Source organism: Mauremys mutica, chromosome 16 (genome assembly GCF_020497125.1).
Source record: "Mauremys mutica isolate MM-2020 ecotype Southern chromosome 16, ASM2049712v1, whole genome shotgun sequence".
NCBI classification, from domain to species: Eukaryota; Metazoa; Chordata; order Testudines; family Geoemydidae; genus Mauremys; species Mauremys mutica.
The window spans coordinates 161,355-166,954 of record NC_059087.1 but is presented as its reverse complement, the minus strand read 5'-3'; the positions used below and the strand labels follow the sequence as shown (position 1 = coordinate 166,954).

The following is a 5,600-nucleotide window of genomic DNA, read 5'->3' as shown; positions in this document are numbered from 1 at the left end:
AATGGGCATGTAAGGGGTGGGTGGGAGCTTGTTGTATGGAGGGAGGGAGTTTGTGTTTTCCATGGATGAAGGTTGATTGCTGGGAGAGTGACCCATCTGTAACTAGAGATGCTCTGTTCTCAGTTCTTTTTTCTTACGTGGTACTGGGTTTGCATGGCAGTTCACCACTTCATCCTTTATACGTCTTCTACATGGTTGTGGTTTTCTGAGGAGGATGTGAGCATCCTAGTTAGCGAAGGGCTGCTGTTGTGGTGGGATGTGGGGAGGGCCAGTAACATGTGGATGAGTGTCTGGGGTGGGTGGGTGCTTGTCTGTGTGTGTGGGGTGTAATTTGTAGTAGATATTCCTTTTCTTCAGGAAGCAGTATGTAGTTGAGGTCCTCTTTTGAATTGTGTAGCTGTGCATGTTGTGAATAGGTTTGCAGTTGAGCTTTGTTTGTATTTGCAGATGCATGCAGATCTGGTATCGTGTCGTGTCATTCTGTGGAGGGTTGTGACTACATCTGTTTGACTGTCACTGCATTGCTGTATAGATGTCGATGTATGGGAGCGAAGGCCCATGTACAAAGGAAAAGGCGATCGGGAGTGGCTGTCAAAGTTAAGTATCTGCTGGAGGATTTGATGGTCAAAAAGTATGTGTGCTATTGAGGCTGTAGGGATGGGAGTCCTCCGAAGCCTGCCTGTTTGTAATGGGTTCATGAGGCAGCTCATTGAATGGGAGTGGGAGTTTTCTTTGGAGGAAGTTGACTGATGGAAGAGTGACCTGTCTGTAACTAGAGATGCTCCATTCTCCCTTCTTCTCTCATAAATGGCACTGGGTTTGCATCACTGATCACCACTATCCTGTTTGTCTGTCCTCTATTGGGTGTTGGTTTTCTGAGGAGGATGTGAGCATCCTAGTTACCGATGGGCCCCTGTCAGTGTTGGGAAAGTGCCATGAGTACTGTGTAAATGTGAGTATTTTTCATGTTGATTTTAAATGTATAGAAGTAGTTGGTTGCTGCTTCATTGTAGGTAGGAATGTGCTGGGGCTCTTTCAGGGTGTCAAATAGGTTAGTTTAGCAAAGGGAGTGTGGTATTGTGGTGGTGTGAGCATTAGCAATAATCTGGTGTTTATTGTTTGTGTGCCACAGGGGTATTTGAGTCCAGAACTGAGGGAATGGGCTGTAGCAAGTGTGCCCCGTTTGGTTTACATGGGTTCTTGTAAATATGGTGCCAGTGGGCACAGAGGAGCTGTTTGCATCCATGAGGTAAGTGTTAAGTTAGAGCGTTTAGTGCAGTCCTGTTGATGGGAGTGTGGTTTTTTCTGTGTTAGATAAGGTGGGTTTATGATGAATGGGTTCATCACCAGTTTTGTGTGTGAGACAACAGATGGAGAAGACAATATTTGGGTTAAGTTGTTGCTTGTTCTGTAGAAGAAGGTTGGACTTAGGTGGGTGGTTAGTGAGAGTGTTGTCGTGTTTGCCCTAAAATGTTGAGTAGTTTTCCTTGAATATATTGTGTGATGTGTTGATATTCCTCAGGGAAGGGGTATTGGTGGGGAGGCAAGTGTGGAAAATATGTAATGGGACTGAGAGGAGTTGCAGTTCAAGGGAAGGGTGAGGGAATTTCATGACTGGTGATTCCTGTGTTCCCGTAGATGGTTTGTTGAAGAAATAGGGTGGGATTTGTTGCATCATCTGTGGGTTTGACTGTGAGTCCTTGTTGGATTATCATTTTGTGTTTGCAGATCCTTAAGAGGCTTCAAGAGGTGCAGTTTGTGAAAGAAGGATAGATGTGAAGCCCCATCTGGTGGAAAAAGAGTGAGTATCTGGTTATATTTTTCTGTGTTTTGTATCGTGTGCTGTTCTTTTAAAGTCATGCTCGCTTTGTGATGCATGTATGTGGATGTACATGTTGGGGTACTAGTATCGGTAATCTGTAAAAGAAGGTGTCACGGTGTATGCAGTTGGTGTTGCATTTGCTTGTGGGGGAATGGAAAAGAGTGATGCAGAAATAGGTGCCGGGTGTGTAATTGCAGATGGTTTGAGATGGTCTTCACGGTGTCAGTCAGTGTGTACTGTGAGCATCATGAAATATTTATATCCTTGTAGGTTATGTGTGAAGATGGGTGTCCAGTTGGGCAAAGAACAAGTGAAGTAGAAGTATGCCTGTGGGGGACATGAAGTACTTATTCCCAAAATGGAAGTGGATTTGATGTCAAGTTTGCAAGTTAAGTATGTGTCACTTGTTGGGCTGTGTGATGTTGGAGATGGGAAATGTCTGTCACTGGTTGCATGTCAATGGGCATCACATGTACTTTTGTTTTAGAAACTGAGATGTTTAGCATTTGATCCAAGGTCATTGAATTTGTGAATTCTTTTTTCTCATTCTCATAGGAATCCATTTCCATCTCTGTGGTCGGAAAGTACCGTATCAGCGTCTCCGGAGAAGACTTTGGTGTGCGTCGTTTTGAGCAATCGGGCTTTGATATTGTATTATTTGGGTCAAGATGTGAAGTGTTGTCTGTTTGATGGCTAGAATGTAGTAGAGCAGTGGGGCTGATGTCACTGTGTTCCGGTAGATACCTGAGCAATTATATCATGAAATGCCATTATTGTCAATTCTGTGATTCAAATTGGAGAGGGTGGGTTCATTTGTTTGGTCAGTTACAGGAACATCATCACATAAGTACTTGCAGAAAATGCAATTGTTTTCTGAAGTGAATGGTTTATTTGCTACTTGGAATGTTCTAGCCATCAAAGTTGCAAGAGGACACAGTTGAGGGTTGTATCATGTATTGGGGCATCCCGAAGTGTTTGTGAATTTTGTTCATATTGCTGTGTATGATGTATTTGTACATTACAACCCAACAGTTTTGGTTGTGATTGGATGACTCCCTTTGTCATCCACTTTGTAGCGTGCTAAATCACTGCAGTGATTTCTGAAACCATGGTACAGTGCAGTCAAACGGCCGGAAGGCTGACGTTATAACAAATTTGTCAGCCTTTTGGCTGTTTCGCTGCACTGTACCATGGTTGGGACTGTCCCGGACAGTCTTTGACTTAACATTTTGTACATGGAGGTGCTATAGAGGGAGCATGCTGGCCAGTTGCTAGGGGGGTACAGTCAAGTCCCATTCCTGTCTCTCGCAATAGATGCATGGTTTTGGACATATGATGGGGGATGTGTAGAAGTATATGGAAGTGAAATGCCAGGGTTGCTTATGTTCATTATGTAACACAAACAAGTATTAAGCACCATAGAACAAGTATTATTGAATGTGTGTAGTCCTGTACAGTGTCAAATATTTGCAAGCTCTTACTGTAATGGATGCCTCGTTGAATAAATAAAGCATTGTGTAGTCAAGCAGAGAATCTGTGTCCCTGTGTTTCCTTGGTTGCAAAGTAGCTGTGAAGCAAAGTTGGGAGAAGTGAGTGTACTATTGGAGGTAGCCTGTCAGTGCATTGGAGGGTGTGCTGAAATGGAAGGTAATGTACCTTGACTAGGGTTAGGGTTGTTTGGGTCTAGGGTGGTTAGGGTTGTTTGGGTCTAGGGTGGTTAGGGTTGTTTGGGTCTAGGGTGGTTAGGGTTGTTTGGGTCTAGGGTTAGGGTTGTTTGGGTCTAGGGTTAGGGTTGTTTGGGTCTAGGGTTAGGGTTGTTTGGGTCTAGGGTTAGGGTTGTTTGGGTCTAGGGTTAGGGTTGTTTGGGTCTAGGGTGGTTAGGGTTGTTTGGGTCTTGTGTGGTTAGGGTTGTTTGGGTCTAGGTTGGTTAGTGTTGTTTGGGTCTAGGTTTGTTAGTGTTGTTTGGGTCTAGGGTTAGGGTTGTTTGGGTCTAGGGTTAGGGTTGTTTGGGTCTAGGGTTAGGGTTGTTTGGGTCTAGGGTGGTTAGGGTTGTTTGGGTCTAGGGTGGTTAGGGTTGTTTGGGTCTAGGGTGGTTAGGGTTGTTTGGGTCTAGGGTGGTTAGGGTTGTTTGGGTCTAGGGTTAGGGTTGTTTGGGTCTAGGGTTAGGGTTGTTTGGGTCTAGGGTGGTTAGGGTTGTTTGGGTCTAGGGTGGTTAGGGTTGTTTGGGTCTAGGGTGGTTAGGGTTGTTTGGGTCTAGGGTGGTTAGGGTTGTTTGGGTCTAGGGTGGTTAGGGTTGTTTGGGTCTAGGGTTAGGGTTGTTTGGGTCTAGGGTGGTTAGGGTTGTTTGGGTCTAGGGTGGTTAGGGTTGTTTGGGTCTAGGGTGGTTAGGGTTGTTTGGGTCTAGGGTGGTTAGGGTTGTTTGGGTCTAGGGTTAGGGTTGTTTGGGTCTAGGGTGGTTAGGGTTGTTTGGGTCTAGGGTTAGGGTTGTTTTGTTCTAGTTTGGTTAGGGTTGTTTTGTTCTAGGGTGGTTAGGGTTGTTTGGGTCTAGGGTGGTTAGGGTTGTTTGGGTCTAGGGTGGTTAGGGTTGTTTGGGTCTAGGGTGGTTAGGGTTGTTTGGGTGTAGGGTTAGGGGTGTTTGGGGGTTGGTGGGTTAGGGTTGTTTGGGTCTAGGGTGGTTAGGGTTGTTTGGGTCTAGGGTGGTTAGGGTTGTTTGGGTCTAGGGTTAGGGTTGTTTGGGTCTAGGGTGGTTAGGGTTGTTTGGGTCTAGGGTGGTTAGGGTTGTTTGGGTCTAGGGTGGTTAGGGTTGTTTGGGTCTAGGGTGGTTAGGGTTGTTTGGGTCTAGGGTGGTTAGGGTTGTTTGGGTCTAGGGTGGTTAGGGTTGTTTGGGTCTAGGGTGGTTAGGGTTGTTTGGGTCTAGGGTTAGGGTTGTTTGGGTCTAGGGTTAGGGTTGTTTGGGTCTAGGGTGGTTAGGGTTGTTTGGGTCTAGGGTGGTTAGGGTTGTTTGGGTCTAGGGTGGTTAGGGTTGTTTGGGTCTAGGGTTAGGGTTGTTTGGGTCTAGGGTGGTTAGGGTTGTTTGGGTCTAGGGTGGTTAGGGTTGTTTGGGTCTAGGGTGGTTAGGGTTGTTTGGGTCTAGGGTTAGGGTTGTTTGGGTCTAGGGTTAGGGTTGTTTGGGTCTAGGGTGGTTAGGATTGTTATGGTCTAGGGTGGATAGAGTTGTTTGGGTCTAGGGTGGTTAGGGTTGTTTGGGTCTAGGGTTAGGGTTGTTTGGGTCTAGGGTGGTTAGGGTTGTTTGGGTCTAGGGTGGTTAGGGTTGTTTGGGTCTAGGGTGGTTAGGGTTGTTTGGGTCTAGGGTTAGGGTTGTTTGGGTCTAGGGTGGTTAGGGTTGTTTGGGTCTAGGGTGGTTAGGGTTGTTTGGGTCTAGGGTGGTTAGGGTTGTTTGGGTCTAGGGTTAGGGTTGTTTGGGTCTAGGGTTAGGGTTGTTTGGGTCTAGGGTGGTTAGGGTTGTTTGGGTCTAGGGTGGTTAGGGTTGTTTGGGTCTAGGGTGGTTAGGGTTGTTTGGGTCTAGGGTTAGGGTTGTTTGGGTCTAGGGTGGTTAGGGTTGTTTGGGTCTAGGGTTAGGGTTGTTTGGGTCTAGGGTGGTTAGGGTTGTTTGGGTCTAGGGTGGTTAGGGTTGTTTGGGTCTAGGGTGGTTAGGGTTGTTTGGGTCTAGGGTGGTTAGGGTTGTTTGGGTCTAGGGTGGTTAGGGTTGTTTGGGTCTAGGGTTAGGGTTGTTTGGGTC

At 46.3% G+C, this 5,600-nt stretch overlaps 1 long non-coding RNA gene across 1 annotated transcript; it reads left to right on the top strand.

Moving 5' to 3' along the window:
- Positions 1-687: 687 nt before the first annotated feature.
- LOC123351278 lies at positions 688-2,216 on the top strand. Its single transcript, XR_006573983.1, has 3 exons — positions 688-1,249; positions 1,729-1,801; positions 2,093-2,216. It is a non-coding gene; the product is annotated as an uncharacterized LOC123351278 (long non-coding RNA).
- Positions 2,217-5,600: the final 3,384 nt, after the last annotated feature.